The 20839-nt window shown below is 37.0% G+C and overlaps 1 protein-coding gene and 1 pseudogene across 1 annotated transcript in view; both read left to right on the top strand.

Moving 5' to 3' along the window:
- Positions 1-20839, top strand: part of TMPRSS11F (transmembrane serine protease 11F) — an 82185-nt gene that overhangs the window by 9064 nt on the left and 52282 nt on the right. The window lies entirely within an intron of this gene.
- LOC114023904 lies at positions 791-901 on the top strand (annotated as a pseudogene).

The following is a 20839-nucleotide window of genomic DNA, read 5'->3' as shown; positions in this document are numbered from 1 at the left end:
AAATTTTCACACTTTAAACTTAACAATATGAATAGGCCCTGTGGTTTGAACTGTCTCCAATACACTCATGCTTAGGGTACTCTAGGATTGAAAAGCTTAAGAACCACATCATTTGACATTCTCAGTAATATCACTAGTGCCACAATTTCAAATAAATTTAAATTAATGAATAGTTTGCTTGGGCAAAACGATAGGTTTAATTTCTTTATATTACTCATATTCTGCCTCTTCATGAGCAAGTAACAACTCTGTTTCCAAGCCTTTTCTCGTGCCTTTCATTCTATACCTTAGAAGGGACATCGATAAGTCACTAATTATTCAAGATCAGCAAGGCTTTCCTTTTTTTTTCTTTAAGTCAATTCACTTAAGATTACTTGATGGGGCATTATCTTCCTAATGTTTCCTTCTAGTATTGAAGCCAACTTGCGAATCATGCTTATCAGTTATCTTGTAAAATGTAAGGAAAGTGAGAGCACCATTTTGTATATATGACTGCTACAAATTTTGTTAGTATAATATCCAGGTTTATTTTAGCTGAAAGTCATAAAATCTTATAAGATATAGCTCAAAAGTGGAATCAAAATTGGATAGAAACTATTCATTGTATTCTACCTCTTTTTTGAGCATCTTCACTTACAAATATGACTGTTTACAAACCATTTATAGAGTATGAATTTTAAATTATTTTTCTATTAGCAATGAGAGATTTGTGCAAGTTCATCTTGCCCAGTTCCCTCTTATGACCCTGTCTTTGTCAGGAGACTAGTTAAATTTACAACTTCAATCTAGAGTGTTGTATAAAAAAAGAGAATATTAGTATTCCTTTTGATGAGAAAGGGATGAAGTCCTAGTGGCTTCTATAACATATCTATCCCCTATGCCAAAATGAGAACAGTTGTTGAATTGTTGATATCCTGTTGATAAACTACCATGTATGTATACATATATACACATTATTGGCTCTAGTTTTAAAAACCAATGCCAACAGGAGAAAGGCTTTGGCAAAATTCTCACACCAACTCAGTAACTAGGTGTGCTGTGCACTAGCTAACACAAGTCAGCACTTACTAGTATGCTGGCACTCAATTTGGCACTCAATCATATTTTTCTCCCCAGTAGAATGCAAATTCCTTGAGAGAAGGAAGAATTTTGGTTTCTGCCTTTGTATAATCAGCACCTAGCACAATGACTGGGATATAGTAGGTGCTTAATAAATGTTTGTTGATTGATTGATTAGTTGGTTGAACAGAGCGAAAGTCTGTTTATGTCCATATAGTAGAATCAAGCCTGGAATCTTGGCCATCATTAATATTGAGCTCTAGCTAACTGATTTAACCAGGCATTGTCAGATAGTGAAGTTCACTATGAACTTCAAGTGGCACTTGCATTTTACATTACATGAAATTTGCTTATCTCTATAACAGAATATCATTCTTCATCTTACTTAACTACTGGGCTTAAGGCCACTCCACTCCTATTGTATTTATTCAACAAATTTAGTAACACAAGGTGCACTTAGGATCTGATTACTACCTTGGATTATATGTTATCTATAGAGTAGAAGAAATAAATTATGTTAAAAATGAAGATCCCGCTTTTTCCTACCTCATGCTTTTGCTCACACTATATCTCTTTGCTTACAATGTGGTACTCTCCACATATTGAATACCAACTCATATTTAAAGTTCAATTCAAATATTCTTTCCTACAGGAAATTTTTCATGAAACACTCCCCTGTATGGTAGTGAACTCTATTCTCTCATATCTCATGAAGCATTTTACAAGTCTTTAATGTACCTGTTAGGTTAGAAAGTATTTAATTTAGTTGATTGTTAGTTCGATTCAATTTGAAAAGTATCCAGTCAACTTCTAATATGTATTTAGCTCTTTAATATTTGTGAAGCAGGAAAACTAGGCCTAATTCAGTATCTCATCCAGTTTTATACTTGAACACTGGTCAATTTGCAGGGAAGCAGTATGAAACCATAGAAAGCATGCTGGGCTTGGGATAAGAGACTATAGGTTCAAATCTGAGCTCTTCCACATACTATCTGTATGCTTTTGGGCAAGTCACTTAACCTGTAAGACCTTTAGTTTCTTATTCTTAAAGTAAGTGGGTTAGATTAAGAAACTTAGTATAAGATCCCTTCTAGCTCCAAATCTATGATCCCATTATATTACGAAATATTGAGAAGGAAAAATCCAAGGTTGAGAAGCTGTTCAATCTTCAATATTTGCCTGTTGAGCTATCCACTTTCTATGCTATGTTAAGTGACCTTTTAGAAATGTAGCATATTAAGATTCTGGGCCATGCTAATTTTGTTTATTTAACATGCAAATCAAATTAGTTTTAAATGAGAACATTGCTGATCTTTTTTATCTGGAGCACTTGAAATGCCTTAATCACAGCTCCACCCTCTGAACTAGATTGTGCAATAGACATCTTCATATAGTCATTTTAACCAATCACAGAGTCAGCTGATAGCAGAGGGCATCAGCATTCCTCAATGAGAAGCAGCAGCTGGCAACAGCAGCATATTAGTAAGTGCTGACTCGTGTTAGCTAGTGCACAGCACACCTAGTTACTGACTTGGTGTGAGAATTTTGCCAAAGTCTTTCTCCTGTTGGCATTGGTTCCTAAAACTAGAGCCAATAATGTGTATGTATGTATACATACATGGTAGTTTATCAACAGGATATCAACAATTCAACAACTGTTCTCATTGTGGTATAGGGGATAGAGCCAGGAAGATAAGGACTCAAGTAAGTCCTACCTCTGACACACACCAGTCGTGTGAAACTGGGCAAGCCACTTGACTTATCCATGTTCCAGACAATTCTCACAGACTACATAGTCTAGAAAAGCTGTTTTCTGCTTTGGGAGAAGAAGATTTAGTGATTAAGAGATCATTGGCAACTTTGGAGAAAAGAATTTTAGTTGAGTGATGATGTAGGAACCTTGACTGTAATGGTTTGAAAAGTGAGAGGAGAAAATGTAGACAATGGACATGGGCATTTTTTAAAGTATTAATGTGTTATCCCATAGTCTAAAGTATTCTACATCCATTTAAAGCTTAATTCTAAAACCTCTTCTGCCATAATTCCAAAATGAATAACTTGTGTAGGAATCGTATGTTTAATGGAAGGGGCATTTGGAGTGGCACAATCTCAAGCCAAATACTTGGCATTTGTTGTTTAGTTGTTTTTGGTCATATCCAACTCTTTGTGACTCCATTTGGGGTTTTCTTAGCAAAGATACTGGAGTGGTTTGCCAATGTCTTCTCTAGCTCATTTTACAGTTGAGAAAACTGAGGCAAACAGGGTTAAGTGGGGTCGCACAGCTAGTTAGTGTCTGAGACCAGATTTGAACTCAGGAAGATGAGTCTTTTTGACTTCGGGTTGGCACTTCATAAGCTAAGAGCATGATATGCTTTTCCACAAATTCTCAAGAGTCAAGAATCAAATTATATAGGATCATAGCAGGACCGCATGGATCATCTGGTTTAAATTTATTTTTTACAGATGAGGAAACTGAGGCCCAAGGAGGTTAAGTGATTTGCTCAAATTCACATAGATATTAAGACTCTAACTCTAGTTTCCTAAATTCTGACCTGGTCCTGCAACACAGTAGATAATTGGTTTAACCCTACCACTCTCAAACATCCATTGTTTAGAGGATAAAATAGATATACAGGAGCTGTTCTGTGTAGTATCATAAACCTCATTTGTGCTGACACTGAGCAGGCCAGACATCTGGCTCCATTGGTTTGCATCTGTCCTTGTAACTTTGTTGATCTCCTGGCCTTTTGGGTGTGGTAGACTAACCAGGTGACTATAGTTGTTAGAATTAAATGCCATTGAGGCAGAACTGTTGGTAAGGTAACAGAGGCCAGTGCAGCAATATCTACCATGTTCTGGCAGGCACTGTAAGAATTAGTAAATGGGGTATTATCTTATTACTGGTTCTTGGTCTTACATATCTCTGACTAGCACATTGCCTGATACATGGAGCATAGATTGAAAAGGCCTTTATTTTATTAAGTACTTAGTATATAGCAAACACTGTGCTAAGCACTGGGAATACAAATACAAACAAAATAAGATAGTCCCCATCTTCAAGGAGCTTATCACCTAATGAGAAGTCAATACATAAAAGTCAAGTGGAGGTGAGAGGGTGGAGAGATGTCAATCTATGTAAGATCAAGGTCGCTGGGGAGGAGGTAGAAAAGTCCAGAAAGTGAGGTGAGGAACCTGGAGTGAAGGGAACTTAGAGTGACCTGGATACCTCATTAAATGCTGATCTGGGCCAAGGAGGAGCTGCAGGGATGGAGGCATATTGATTGATGGATTAATCTGTCTCTGATTACTGGGGTTATACAGTTTACTAATAGTGAGTTTGAACTGTGCTTACAGTGTAGTCATCTTTCAAGATTGTAAGATTCTATTGGCTCCACCCCATAGGTGAGAGTAACTGCTTTTCCTTCCTTTGTGAGCCTTGCTCAAGATAGGCTTGTCTCCTCCATGTTTTTATAGACCAGGGTCCTATTAGCGGAGCCTACAGAATTGTGTGCACTGACTTCAGTAGTTCTCTAGGAGTAGTATTGTGTTAGTGGACCCACCACAAGGATAGTTTGATGAGGCTTATAGACTCTTTGCTAAAGCTGACTGATTAGAGATTATACCTTTTCTTGTAAATAGGCAGGAGCTGGAAGGAGAAAACAGTGAAGTGTGACAACTTTATTTTGAAAAACTCCATTTATTTATCAATTTATTGATTTATTCATTTGTTTATTTAGACTGGTTCAATACAGATCTAGATTGGGTACTGTAATGGATTTTTTTAAACTATGTTGAAAACGGTGTATGGATTGTTATAGAAATGCAAATTAATTATTTAAATAAACTAAATCATTTATTTATTTATTGGTCAAGCTTCAAGAAAGGGAGGAATGGGAACTGGAAAGGAGGAGACAGAGACAAAGACAGATATAAACATAGACAGCAACACAGAGACAGAGACAGGGATAGGGATAGAGACAGGAAAAACAGAGTCAGAGACAGAGGTAGAGACAGAGACAAAGACGGAAAGAGACACAGAGAAAATTATATCCAACATATTTTCATCTGTTTTCTGGGATCTTAGAATTCAAATTTGGGAGAAATCTTAAAAGCCATCAAGTCTAATCTCAATTTATTGATGAAGAAACTGAAGCCCAGAACTGAAGTGACTTAACAAGAACACAATGCATTAAGCAGTGGTGTAAGCTTTTGAACTCAGGGTCTTGATTCCAAATCCAGGCTTTGTTTCATTCTAGAGATGGAATTCACACAACTTCTTTCTGTTTCAAATATTTTGCTAAAAATCCTCAACCCAACAGTTTTGTGATTGTTATTGTACCATGTACCTCATACATTAGATTATTCCACCTGTCTAAATATACCCATCATTAGCCAAAGAAGTTATGCAGAGAGTTATATGTGAAATGATGGGTCCACCTGCTCTATTTCTGGTAGATAGTATATTTAACTTACTTGTGATGTTACTGTAGGTCTCAGTAATTATAGGACCTTAGAATGTTGGATTTAGAACTGGAGTGGGACTCCCCAAGTTACTTTCACTGAATATTTGAGATCTATAAATGACCTAGTTGGATAGAGAGATTAAAAAGTATGGGGTTAGTCATATTTTCACCCTAATTTCAATTCTAATAGCAAGCTAGTTTTATATGTCTTATAAACTGCCTCACCAGCAGGTGTGGTATTACTTCTATTTATTCATGCTTTGGAACCTTAAGAGAAATACAGTTAATTTAAAAAACTGTAATTTTGGAAATCATGAAGGTATCCTATGACCTTCCTACAATGGTCTTTTCTCAATTGCAATACTCTGACTTTTTTGTAGTATTTGACACTGTTGATCACCCCCTTTTTCTCCATACTCTAGAAATTCATGACACTGCACTTTCCTGGTTCTCCTTCAATTGTTCTGATCACTCCTTATGCTCCTTTACTGGTTCTTTATTCATGTCATGCCCTCTAACCATACGTGTCCCTCAAGCTCTGTCCTTGGCTCCCTTCTCTTTTCACTTTAAATTATATCAAGTGGGGATCTCGTCAGCTCCCTTAGGTTCAGTTGTTATCTTTAGGCAGACGATTCTAAAAATCTAACTCTATTATCTCTCCTAAGCCACATATCCAACTGTCTTTTGAACACCTCAAACTAGATGGCCCACGTCCAAAGCAGAACTCCTTCTCTTTTTCCCCAAATCCTCCCCTCTTCTGAAATTCCCTATTACTCTTAAGAGCACCCTCTGTCCTCCCAGTCACCCAGACCTGTAACCTCAATGTCATCCACTCTCATTCACATATCCACCTACATATCTAATCCATTGCTAAATCTTGTAATTTCTACTTTTATAGCAAGTTTCATATTTGTCTCTTTTTCTCCATTTATATAGCCACAACCTTAGTTCAGGCCCTCAACATCTCCTGTCTGGACTATTACAATAACTTTCTAACTGATCTCTCTGCCTCATGCTTCTCCCCATTTCAATCCATCCTCCACTCAGTTGCCAATGTCATTTTTCTAAAGCATAGGTGTGGCTGTATCACTCCACAGCTTAATGGGATCCAGTGGCTCACTATTGCCTGCATAATAAAATATAGGATTCTCCTTTTAGAATTCAAAGTTCTTCATAACTTGACTGCTCTCCATCTTTCCAGTTTTTACACCTTACTCCACTCTTTATACTCTAAGATTCAGATACACTGGCTTACTTGCGGTTTCTTAGGTATGATGCTCTATTTCCTATCTCTATGCCTTTTTACTGGCTATTCCCCATTCCTGGCATGCTTTGCTTCCCTTACCTTTCACCTCTAGTTTCTTGGGCTTCCTTCAAGATTTAGTTAAAATTCCACCTTCCTGGTCCCCTCTACCTGCTATTACATTTCCCTTTTCAGATTACCTTCATTGGTATATATCATAGATGGACACAGTTTCTCCCATTAAAATGTATTTTGAGAGCAGGGACTTTGGGTTTGTTTTTTTGTTTTATTTTTCTTTCCTTTTTTTGTATCCCGGGTGCTTTACATAGTCTCTGGCACACACGTGCTCAATAAATGTTCGTTGTCTGATTGACTGACATAAAACTGACATACACTTATTTGTTATTGCAAAAGGAATTTTTCAAGGAAATCAATCAAAAGGGAATCCCATTTTAACATAAAATATTGGTGGCCTATTGAAATGGATTTGAATTGGACCATTTAAAGCAACATGATGTTAAATAGAACTGCTTTGAAAAGAGACATAATGAGCCTGAGTCCATAGGATCACAGCTGTGGATTTGAAAGAGGTCACCTAGTCCAACTCTCTCATTTTACATATAAGATAGATAGATAGATAGATAGATAGATAGATAGATAGATAGATAGATAGATAGATGGATAGATAGATAGATAGATAAACAGTATAGATACGTAAACAGTATTGGCCTGAAATCATCAATATAAGTAGTTTAGCAGGACTTGAAAGAACATAATGTAAAAGTAATCCCAGACCAAATTGCAAACTCTAGGTGTTATATCAGTCTTCACTCTTTAGGACATATGACTGGGGTCAACAACACACTCTTTGAAAAAGACAAACTATTATCTTGCCCATAGAATAGATTGAGGTCACCTCCTTGATCCAGGAACTCTTTCTTTTACCTCTAGGATCAAATATTAACTCCTTGTTTAGCATTTAAAGTTCTTTGTAATCTGGCTCCTTCCTATCTTTCCCCACTTCTTACATGTTACTTCCTTCTTCTACACACTCTATGATTCACTCTATGTAGACTGGCCTCCTTGTATGTATGTCCTTGACCATAACATTCCATTTTTGCTTGTTCCCCTCTGCCCCTTCACTTGTACCTCTTAGTTTCCCTTTAAGGAAACTAATTTCCATCAAGACTCAGTTCAAATACTGCCTTCTGCAAAAGGTCTTTCCTGGTTCTTATTCCCAGATGGCCCTGCTCCCAGGGGAAGCTAATGCCTTCCCCTTTCAGATTACCTTGTCGTATTCTGTTCATATCCTCTATGTACCTAGATATTTATCTATCTATCTATCTCCTTCATTAGAACATATGCCCTTAAGGGCATAGACAGTTTCCTCCCCTTTTTCTTTGTATCCCCATTGCTTTGCACATTACCTGGTACATAGCAAATATTTAATAAATGCTTGTTGACTGACTGACTGACTGACTGTGACATTATTGTTAAGAGGTAGATTTGACTTGGAACTCATTTAAGTGAATTTACTTATTAAAATATAAGAACTTCTAATTAATAGGAAATGTCTCCTGTGAGGCATCTCTATGGTTCTGAGGACACCATTATAGTAACACTTTAAAAAATGTTTGTAAGTTAGTGAAAGACAAGGCTTATACTTCCAAGGAAATGACAGTCTGTATCATGGGATTTTAGTACAACAGGTCATTTTTCTGAGGCAGAGGGTCTTTCTAGTTAAGAAGATTTGCTGATAAAAATATATTTTCATAGAGACAATCAAATTTCCTTATGCAACGACTGAAGTCATGGGCAAAGACTTTAGGGAGATCTTGCTATAAAGAGGAAAAGAGGAGTATGTGTGAAGGAAGTAGAATGAAAAAAAGTTCTAACATCTGTTGTTGTTCAGTTGTTTTTAGTCACGCCCAACTCTTTGTGCACCCATTTGGGGTTTTCTTGACAGAAATACTGAAGTGGCTCGCCATTTCCTTCTCCAGCTCATTTTGCAGATGAAGAACTGAAGCAAACAGAGTTTAGTGACTTGCCCAGGGTCACACAGCTAGTAAGTGTCTGAGGCTAGATTTGAACTCAGGAAGATGAGTCTTCCTAACTCTGAGCCCAAAATTCTACCCACCATGCCAGCAGCTGCCCCTGACATCTAAGGGCAGAGCAAAGGAGAGCTCCTGCTTTATGTCAAAAAAGTATGCTAGACAAACTATAAAACCCTTTCAGTAGTTAGTTCCTCAGTTTATTTTTTTTAGACAGGTACCCTGTACTTGGGATTGCTCGAGGTGTTATTCAGCCTTATTTTCACTTTGCTTTTAAAGTCAACATACAAGCCATGAATTTAGATGGATTGAAATACAGCAAGAAAACAAACAGGCATTCAAAACACAACTTGATGGAGCCACCAATATATTACTTGTGTTGGTCTTTACCTCCTTTGAATTTCTCTTTTTAAAGGTTTTCTTTATAAGACTTTGTAAAGCATGAGAAAGGTAAAAAATATTGAGTAAGAGAAACAAATGATAATGATGATGACTGACATTTTAAGCTTTACAAAACACTTTCTGTACTCTCTCATTTAATCCTCACAACCATACTGTGAGATAAGGGCTATAGTTATTATTATTCCCATTTACAAATGAGATAATGGAGTCTGATAAAGGTTAAGCTGCTTGCTCAGAATCAAAAAGCTAGTATGTATATGTATATGCGTGTGTGTGTGTGTGTGTGTGTGTATCTGTGGCAGTATTTGAATCCAGGTCTTCTCAACTCTAAGTCCATTCCTCCAGCCACTGAGTCATGCAATAAAACATGCATTGTTAAATTAAAAGGAGGAAGTACATTAAAGGGAAGAAGTAATGTGAACTTGTATGAACTTGACATTTAAGTGCCTTAAGCAACTCTTAAAACTAAGTTTCAGAGGAGGTGTCAGTGTGCATTACTGGAATGAGTTCCACATATAATAAAATCATAAGTCCAATCCCTATCCTAATTCTATTTTTTTGTTAATCTATTCATTTCATGCTATTTATAGAAAAGATTTTAAAATGTCATTATTATGTTTAATAGGAATGTATATGTATAGCCTATATCAGATTGCATGCCATCTTGGAGAGGGAGGTGGGGAAGGAAGGGGAGAAAAATGTAAAACTCAAAAGCTTATGGAAGTGATTGTTGATAATTTAAAATAAATTAATTCAAAATAAATAAACAAATAACAAATAAAATACCATTATTAGACATAAACTTTATAGCTTCCTATCCACTATAAATAAAAGAATAATAGCTAAGCATTTTGGAGTTATTGTTGAGTGAATGGTCCACTTTCTACATTATCTTCCCATACTTACACCCCAATGTATCCCAGACTGAAAATAGGAGAGCCAAATCACAAGGTGATCTGGGTGGGAAAGAGAGTGGTAAGTATGGAGGTGCTGAGTCTGTGCATGTTTACTAGATAAATAAGAGTGCTAGAGTTAGAGTCAGGAAGATTTGAGTTCGAATCCTGCCTTCAACACTTATAGCTGGGTAATATTGAGCAAGTCATTTAACCTTGCTCAGCCTCAGTTTCTCAGATAATAATAGAACCTACCTCACACTGTGCAATTCATTTAACCTGTCTCAGCCTCATTTTAGAGTCTTAGCCTCTAAAATGTGGATAATAGCAGTACCCACCTCACAGCATTGTTGTGAGGATCAAATGAGATAGCATTTATAGTGCTCTGGAAACTTTGAATTGCTATATAAATACTAACAACTATTACTATTATCGTTATCATCATTATTATAGCAATACGACATCAACTATGCATATGAAATCATGCAAAAGGCATTTCCATATTAGCCTTGTTGCAAAAAAAATAAGGAAAGTGAAAAAATTATACTTCAATTTGCACTAAAGTTTATCGGTTCTCTCTCTGGAGGTGGATAACATTATTCATCATGAGTCTTTTGGGATTGTCCTGGATAATTGTATTGATCAGATTGGCAACTAAGTCCTTCGTAGTTGATCATCACTACAATTTTGCTGATACTGTGTATAATGATCTTTTTGTTCTGTTCACTTCACTCTGTATCAGTTCATACAGGTCTTCCCAGGTTTTTCTGAAACCATCCCCCTCGTCATTTCTTATAGCACAATAGCATTACATCACATTCATATACCACAACTTGTGCAGCCACTTCCCAATTGATGGGCATCCCCTCAATTTCCAATTCTTGACCACCACAAAAAGAGCTGCTAGAAATATTTTTGTACAAATAGGTTATTTTCCCTTTCCTTTGATCTCTTTGGGATATAGACCTAGTAGTGGCATTGTTAGATCAAAGGGTATGCACAGTTTTATAGAATTTATCCTTTTCCCTTTCTGTCATGTTAGCTAATCTTCTAAGTCTGAGGTGGTACCTCGAAGTTGTTTTAATTTGCATTTCTCTAATCATTTCATATGAGTATAAATAGCTTTGATTTCTTCTGAAAGACAGTCCATGTTCTTTGACCATTTATTAATTGGGGAATGACTATTATTTTTATAAATTTGACTCAGTTTCCTCTATATCTGAGAAATCCCCTTCTTTTCTCTTGCTTCCCTCTAATACAGAACAAAAGTCTTTCCCCTCAAGATTCTCCTGTGGCTGGAAGCTCCTGAATCCTAATTGTGCCACTGTTGGTCACTAGCATCTAAATTGGCTTGCTCTATTATACATAGCCCCATAGGATATGACTTCCACCAATCACAAAATATTTCCTATTTTCTATTATTTATATTTCATCTCTTTTCATCTAACATAGAACACTTCAATCCATAATTAATTTAAGAATTTGTTTACCTTTACTTTGCACTTTTGATTGGTTGATTCAGTTGAGTAGTCTGAATCCTCCGTGTTTAATTGAAGTGGGTTAAGAATTTGTTTTGAATATGCAAATACATTTTTAAGTAGGTTGTTAACCAGATCTCTATACTAAAGATCTACCTCATCATTATGCATAGGTGACCATGGGTTCTTGGGGGTTTTGCCAGTACAACATAAGCTCTGAGAGCTCTTAACCAATTGGAAAAGTTTCAAATGTAGTCCTGGAAAAGGACTTTCTGTCATTTGAGAATAAGAAAGTTTCATCACCAAAAGATTGGTCATACAGCGATGGTTATATTTTTAAATTTGGGGCCACAACAATTTATTAAACTATCTTCTCAACCAAAGCAAAGAGCTTTCTGTATTGGTAAAGAGAGTATCCATAGGGATGAAATTGCAAACCCCTGAAGTACTGGAAAAAATGTAACTAAAATGAACATATGCCATTAAAAACTGTTAATAAACATAGCAATTGTCATAAAAGATAACTGATCTGTACCTATATTTAAGAGTGTTCCCAAATAGAACTTCAAATGGGCACCAGATAACCAGGTAGGGGGCCAAATCTGTTCAGAATCTGCTAGGAAGCTGTGCCATTTGGCTGAAAACTCCCCTCAGGGCTAGTAGGGCACCTAATTCGTAGACTTAACTAATGTGTCAAGTGAAAGAATACACTGTATTCCATCACATTCCTAATCAGGTTTGGATTATTTTCATTTCTCAGATATTGAGAACAGATAAATTTAAATAAATCTGGACCTTTATAATAGCAGTTGTGGGATGGATTTACTTTTATGACTATGAATTGTTTCCAGATATACCTCTGCTGCTTATTTCCTTTGTGACAAAGGGAAAGTCACACTTCCAGGGCCTTAGTTTCCTCATCTACAAATGAGGGAGTTGAACTAGATATTCTCTAAGGTCTGTTCCAGTATTAAGTCCTAGGAACATGCAGGACAAGGATAAAAATACATAAAATGAGTTCTGTGCTATGATTGCAAGGATTTGGCATGACTCATCGTCAGGACCTCTGATTTTTAGGATGCTCCTATGGCTACCTCTCTGTAAATCTGATACTGAGGCCCTGAGCTCCCACTAGTTATCAGTGTGCATTTCTGATTCAATGTTTCCGAACCTTGTGTATTTTTAATTCCTGAGGGCCCAGGGTTCTCTGACTTTTGGAGACACATTTTTCTCACTGATAAGGATAGAATACAAATTCCATTGTTCCACTTTTAAAACTTTTAAAAACCCTTCATATTCTAGCTTTAACCTATTTTTCCAGGCGATTACAAATGACTCCCCCTCTCTCTTGTTCCTCATACTTATTGCACTGAAAGCTTTCCTTTCTTCCCTCCACTTTTTAAAACCCCTTGCTGCCTTTAAGGTGCTTCTCAAATGATCCTCCTACAAGAAGGCTTTTTTGATTATCCCAGTTTTTAGTGACTCCACTCCAATTACTTGATATTTCTTTTGTATGAATTTTGCTTTGATGTATCGTATCTGGGTTTATGTTGTACCCCCTCTGATAAAATGTAAGTTCTTGTAAGGGCAGGAACTGTTTCATTATTGTATTCTCAGCACCTATCACTAAGTAAGCACTTATTAAATATTTGTTGAATTGAATTCCTGATATTAAAAACAAAATCAAGACCTTAAACTATTTTCACTAAAAGTGAACTCTTTTCGCATCTTTCAAGCAGTGGTCCTACATAGGTACGTGGACAGGCAGTAGAAAGGGCAGAGAAAGCATTGCATTTGAATGAATAATAATAGCTGAGAGTTACAAAGTACTTAAAGCACTTTGCAGAGCACTTTTTATACCTTATGCCATTGGAGCAGTGATAGTTGTTGTTGTTTTTGTTGTTGTTATTGTCGTGGTTTGTCCTTCATTATAAAAGAGGACCAAGACAGCAGTGAGGTGATGCATGACTTGAAAGTGAATTGGATTTAAGTGAGGGAGGGCTATGCAGTCACTAGCCTCACTTTCTCCTCAGGAGCCAATTGGGTCCAGTGGTGAGATATAGATCAAGATGACTGGAGATGGCCCAGAATGCAGTGGGAGACCTTGGCTTTGATAGTAAGTTTTTAATCAAAAGACTAGGCCTTTCACTAGTTGTATGATTTCAGACAAATTACTGAATCTTTATGGGCCTCAATTTCCTCCTTGATAAAATGAGTAGGTTGGACTAGACGGGTGGTTCTCAAACTCTTTGTTCTCAGACCCTCTTTGCTCTTTTAAAAATTACTGAAGATCACCGAAAGCGCTTTTGTTTATCTGAGTTATATTTATTGATATTTATCATACTTATAATTAAATTGTCATGATATTATTATGAAAATAACTTTGATCTCTTAGACCCCCTGAAAGGATACCAGGGACCTTCAGGAGTCTTGGGTCACATTTTGAGAACTATTGGACTATATGATCTCAGAGGTCTCTTGCAGCTCTTTATCTATGAATTTATAATCTATTTTATGCATAACAACTCTATTTGGTCAATGGATTGATGAATCCCTTATATTTGTGTAACACTTTACAATTTTTAAAGTCATACAAACTATATGATGTAATTATCAATTTTGTATAGTAGACAGGATACCTAGTATTATTATCCTCATTTTACAGATGAGGAAACTGAGATTAGAGAAGTGGTTTCCAGGTCACATGATAAGCTGTGGGACCAGAATTCAGATTAAGGTTCAGTGTTGTTTATACTATGTTGAGTTAAAGGGAATGTAAGCATAGTTTAGTGCAATGAGTATTATTACACTGGGAGTCAGGAAGTCTGGGTTCTAGCCCTGGCTCTGAGAAAAATTCATTAGTTTTTCTGGACCTGAATTTCCTAATTTGTAGGAAGTCAGCATAGGTGACCACCAAGGTCCCCACTGGGTCTAATATTCTATGATTCTAATGTATAATATAGCATTTCCAATTTGTCTCTCACTTTTTGACAAACTTTCATAGGTGTGTAAAAAGATGAATTGTAAAGGGTTCATTGTGCCTGAGGGAAGACATGAAGAGATTCCGAAGTCTCCTTGGCTCAGTCTTGCTCCCTATTTCATTCATATCCCTTCACTCATTACGATTGTGATCACATGAGTCCTCAAATTCTTTAAGTGAAAGGACCAGATTTTTAATTTCTCTTTTACAGGCCCCCTTCTCACCCAATCCCACTTCCTGTTTGCTCCCTCCCACAACACTCGATACAGTGCTCTCTACCACAGTGGTAGACAGGAAATACATTGATTAAGAGTTTGGCTGTTCTTTTTCTTATCTGTGTCTCAAGGTCATAGGTAACTTAGTGGACAGAGTACTGGGCCTGGAGTTAAGAAGACCTGAGTTCAAATCTGGCCTTAGACACTTACTAGCTGTGTGACCCTGGCCAAGTCACTTCACCCAGTTTGCCTAAATTCCTCATCTGTAAAATGAGCAGGAGAAGGCAATGGCAAACCACTCCAATATCTTTGCTAAGAAATCCCCAAGTAGGGTCACAGAGAGTCAGGCAGGACTGAAAATGACTGAACAACAATAGATCTTTATTGACTAGTTTATTGACCAGTTGCCTAGGGGCAAGAGGGAGTAATTTGTCAATGATTCTCCAAATTTCAGCAGAGTACTGGAATAAAGAAGCAGGGAACTGGGACAGGGGAGATATAGCTCTTAAAGCCTGCACAGGATTTCTTTCTCATATCTTCAACTAGCTCATTTGCTTCATTTACTTTATAGCTATTTGTTGAGGGTCTATTCTGTGCAAGTCATGGTGAGGTGAAGAGTACAAAGAAGTATAATTTGAATGGAATCTTGAAGGATGGGTAGGAATTGGACAGGGAGATCTGGTGGAATGGAGAACATCCAGGCAAAGGGAACAGAGGGATGAACAAAAGCACAAGGAAAAGCATGCAGTTCAATTCATCTGGAACTTAAAATGTATGAAAGTACATAATGGAAATGAGTCTAGAAAGGTAGGTTGTGTACAAATTATAGGAGGCCTTGAATGGGAAGTCGCTAAAGGATTTCGAGCAAGGGGATGCCATGATCAAGGCTATACTTTAGGGAGATGACTCTGGTGGCAGCAAATTCTGAAATAGAGTGGAGAGAGCTCAAAAACAGGGAATCTTGGCAGAAGGTTATTGTATTAGTACATAAAGAAACAATGATAAAACTAATCCAGAGTGGTGGTAATTGGAATGGAGATAATGGGGATAAATTGAACAGACATTTTAGAGATTAAAAAAATAGGTTTTAATATTTGACTAGATGTTGGAGAATAGTAAGAAGAAAGGAAGAGTAGAAGATGATTTAAAGATTTTAAACCTAAGTCTAAAGATGCTAATGTCAGAGGGGCATAAGAAGAAAGGAAGAGTAGAAGATGATTTAAAGATTTTAAACCTAAGTCTAAAGATGCTAATGTCAGAGGGGCATCAGAAGCAGAAGCAGTTTTAGTGAGGAAGATAACCTCTGTTTCAGACAAGTCAAGCTTGTGGTACCAGGATATTGTTAAAGTGGAGATATTCCAGGGATGCTGGGAAATGTCAATGTGAAGTTCAGGAGAGAAGTAAGTGCTGGAATACAGATTTTTGAATCCTCCACAAAAAAATGCAGTCATCAAAACCTTGGAAGTAAACAAACTCACCAAAGGGAAGAATATAGAAAATGAGAGGAGAGGAAGGCTAGGGGTTCTAGGGGGCAGAAAGAGAAGAGGAATTTCTTTAATTGCTGGTGTTCTGTTTTTATCTTATTTGTCTACTGTATAATCAATCCCCTAATGTGTATTCACTAATGTTATATTATTACAGATTTTACAGATGTTACAGATACTAAAGTTATATTATTACAGTTTTTTTTTTTAGCAGAGTCAAGCAAAGATTACTGGAGCCATTGAAATCCATCTACTACTAGACTTGCCAGTGCTTATTGCCAACCAGATTTAGATTCTCTTCTCTTTGAGCCTAAACTGCTTCCATTTGTATGACTCTGTACAATTTTCAAAGTCCTTTCCTATGCATTATTTCATTTTATCTCATAGCCCTTCAAGGAAAGGAAAGGAGGCTTTACCATCTCCATATTATAGGATGAATATCAGAGACATTATCTGACTGGACCAAGATCGCCTGGTGGCTCAGAAATGGCAGATTTGACACTTCCCATCCCATTATGCTACCCTATATTTTCTTTATCATCAATAGTATATAAACCAGAAGGAGGAGACCCCAATGAATTTTTAGCCTAGACCTTTGTCCAAAACTCTCTTGTGATACTTGAAAACAAGATTTTAAAGTTCACAATATATTCAGGACTCCTAGTAGATGCTATTCATGGGAATTCAAGAGAATATGTGTTGTGTTATTGCTGGTGGAACAGCCCATAAATGCAGAATATATGTCTGATTGTTTCACACAGGAGATAGTTGCCTCTGGTTGCATTCAAACAGATATCTATTAGCAATACTAGTTGTGAAGATCAGTGACAGTCAAAATGAGAATGATGGAGAAGGCCATTGTTGTATCTAGAAATATCACAATCAAGTAAGCTTTTAAAAATAAATTTTGGGAAGTTTCAATAAATTCCTAGCACTTTAACAGTTCAACAGAGCCCACATGCTTTCCTATTGCCTTCACACAAACAAAATTATATTTGTAACCCTCCTCCGCAGCTATTAGAGATTTCAATAACAGGTTAGATGCTGTGCAATTTCTGCCCACAGTTTCCTACTCTGCTATCCTCTATCACCTGCCACACCAGCCAGTTCCAGATGATAAAAGGCTGCTGCAGGTGACTCATTCATACTTGAGATTCTCCTGTTTTCCAAGAGAAAGAAGTTTGCTTTAGTTGTTTCCTAGACTTTTAAAGGCAGTAATTATCACAATGCCTTTAGGATGTGTCTGTAAACACAAACTAGATGAAATAAAAATCACTTCTCATTTCACAGTATCTACCTTAGAACCCCTTATCAAACTCATATCCAATTTGACAACATCATGAAAGAGTTTGTGACGTGTTGCAGATGACACTGCTGCTCCTGAATGCAAGAGTGATGGTATCAGTCCCTCCCCATCACCACCCACCTTGGCCAAGGCTTCCCTCCTTCCTGTTTTATGTTGTCAATTACCAACAATCTCCCTGAAGAGAGAGACCAGATTAAAATTATACCCTTGATAACTGAGCTTAAGAAGATTTAGAGTAAACTTTCAGAAAAGAATATTATTTGTCTCATGACACATTCTAAGATTAGTAGTTATGATTTGGAACCATCACTATTCCCCAGATTCCCAGTGAAAATAGTTGAAGACCAGTATAAGACAGTATGAAATAAATGGCTATATTGTGTGGTATAAGTCAAGAAAAGAATAAATGAAAAAGGCATTTATGAAGCACTGTGTGTCAAGGATTGAGGTAAGCAAAAGGGATCCAATTAAAGAAATAAAGACAGACCTTCCCCTCAGGGAGCTTACATTCTAATCAGGGAGACAATACATTGGAGTTGTGGTCTAGGAGGAAGAGCACTTTATCTGGAAAGTTATAGCAATGGTCAGTGGAGAGTCTCATGCTTGAAATACATCCCCTGTCCATTTCTATATATTGAAATCTTTCTCTTCCTTTAAGACCCAGCTCAGGGGACAACTTCTCCATGAAGCCTTTATCTGCTAGAAGTGATCCCTTCCTCTTCTTATCTGACACACCCTTGTGACCTCACCTATGTACTTATCATACTCTAACCTGTATTAGACATTACATACATGGTTTTACCACTCTCTTCCACTTCTCCCCTCTCCCTCAATATGCTATAAGTTGAGGGTAAGAATTATGCCATATTTTTCATCTTTGTATTCCTAGAATCTAGAATAACACTAGGACATATTGTAATTACTTAATAAATGTTTGCACTGATATGAAGACTAGTAAGCCCATATAAAAGCAAGGCTATTGCTGCTTTGGCCAATAGGTACAGACAAATTCTCAATGATGTTATTTTGCAATAACATTATTATTACAATACCATCAAACCCACTAAAATGGTGACACCCTGCTTTACCATCTTTTGAGTGATCATTCATTTACGATATTATTCTTATACAACCAATTGCTTCCAGTAGCATCATCTCACCTAACATTCCATTTTCACAGAACCAATTAACAGTGTTAAGAAATACCTGCTGTAAATTTCCAAAATCAGTCCATTTCCCTTAAAATGTTCATACCAATAAGAAGCAGCTCTTCTGTGGATATGATTGTTTTCTACAACATATATTTGGTAAGCTTTTAGTACTGAACAGAAATCTGCATTGGAGCATAAGCAGTAATATACCATCCACAGAACCTAAGATTTATAGAATCAAAGGCCAATCAAACAAATCCTTCTGTTCCTAGGAACTGTGATATAACCTTCACCTCAAACTATATCTTATTTCTGTAGTCCAGAATAGAAGCAGTTCTAAGCAATCAATCAATCAAAAGCATTACCATATGCTAATCACTGTGCTAGGTGATATAGATATAAAGACAAAAATCAAATAATCCTTGAACCCAAGGAGCTTATATTCTATTGTTCAGTGGTGGTTAGAGGGGAAAGAAGTGAGGAGACAAAATGTACATAAATATAGAGAGGGAGTAGACCTGTGATTTCATTGATATAGGGAACTCCTAAGTGAGGAAAATTTTCCTCCCAATATAGGTTGCCACTTTGTATGCATGTATGTATGTCTTTAAAAAATGCTCAGAGCATAGTTTAAGTGAATTTGCCCAAGGGCATGTGTGACAGGTATGTGTCATAGGCAAGACTTAAATTTAGGTCTTCTGCCTTCAAGGTCAGATCTTTCTCCACTGTGCCACATATACAATATTGACAGAGGGTAATGTGCATGAGCTATGGGGTGGATCAGGAGCAATTTCAAGTAGAAGCTGGCATTTGAGCTGAATTTTAAAGGAAACTGAAATTCTAAGAGGTAAAGGAGAAGGAGGAGTATATTCTATGCAGGGGATGCAGTGGGGTAGGGTCATCACGAACATAGGACATGAAATGTTGTGTGTGAGGAACAACAATCTAAGCTAGTACAGACAACAAAGGGGAATTGGACAACAGAGGACAGTGGGAAGAGTAGTGATATATAACAAGGTTAAAATAATAAGTAGGAACCAAGTTGGGAAGGACTTCAAAAACCCAACAAAAGGAGTTATATTTGATAGTAAAGGAAGTAGGGAACTGTTAAGGTCATTAAATAAGGAAATACTTCAGAAACACCACTTCAGCAGTTATGGTGAGTGTGGATTAGACTTGGACAAGAACTGAAACAAGGAGACTAATTAGAAATCTAGTGCAATACTCCAACCAAGGGTGATGAGGGGCTGAACTAGGGTGGTAGCAAGAGAAGGAGATGGATTTGGGTAATGTTATCTAAGCAGACTCAACAAGACTTAACAATTGATTGGATATGAAGGCTGAGGGAAAGTGAGTAGTCAAGGTTAAAAATCTAGGTCATTATAAGGATGGTGGTACTCTCAACAGTTATAGAGAAATTCAGAAGAGGCATGGGTTTAGAAGAAAGCTAAATTCTGTTTTGGTAAGGTTGAGTTTGAGATGCCTATAGGAAATCCAAATTGAAATGTCCAATAGTAATTTAGAGATAAGAGACTGGAGATCTGTTTTTTTGTTTTGTTTTTAGGCAATTGGGGTTAAGTGACTTGCCAGGGTCACACAGCTAGTAAGTGTCAAGTGTTTGGCCTGAGGCCGGATTTGAACTTAGGTCCTCCTGACTTCAGGGCCGATGCTCTATCCACTGAACCACCTAGTAGCCCCAAGACTGGAGATCTGGAGACATTAGGATGGGATATATAGATCTTAGACTCATCTGCATAAAGATGATAAGTCAGTACAAGGAAGCTAATGGGGTCATCCTCATTAGGTTCAGGTCACAGACTTGAGGCACAGCAACAGTTAGGGGGCAGGATATGGATGATGAACCAGAAAAAAAAGACAGTGACATTCAGCATTCAGACAGTAGGAAGAATTAGCAATGTCACAAAAACCAAGAGAAGAGTTGAGGACAGTTAGCAGTGTCAAAAACTGCGTAGAGATGAAAAAAGAAAAAAACATTGGATTGGCAATAAAGAGGTCATTGGTAAGTTTTGAGAGAACAGTTTAAGTTGGGAAAGGGGAGTAGAGATCAGGAATAATCATGAGTTTGGAAACTAGAATGCAGAGGGTTGAGAATC

This window comes from Vombatus ursinus, unplaced genomic scaffold (genome assembly GCF_900497805.2).
Source record: "Vombatus ursinus unplaced genomic scaffold, bare-nosed wombat genome assembly UNPS02014818.1, whole genome shotgun sequence".
NCBI classification, from domain to species: domain Eukaryota; kingdom Metazoa; phylum Chordata; class Mammalia; order Diprotodontia; family Vombatidae; genus Vombatus; species Vombatus ursinus.
This window is presented reverse-complemented; position numbering and strand designations above follow the sequence as displayed.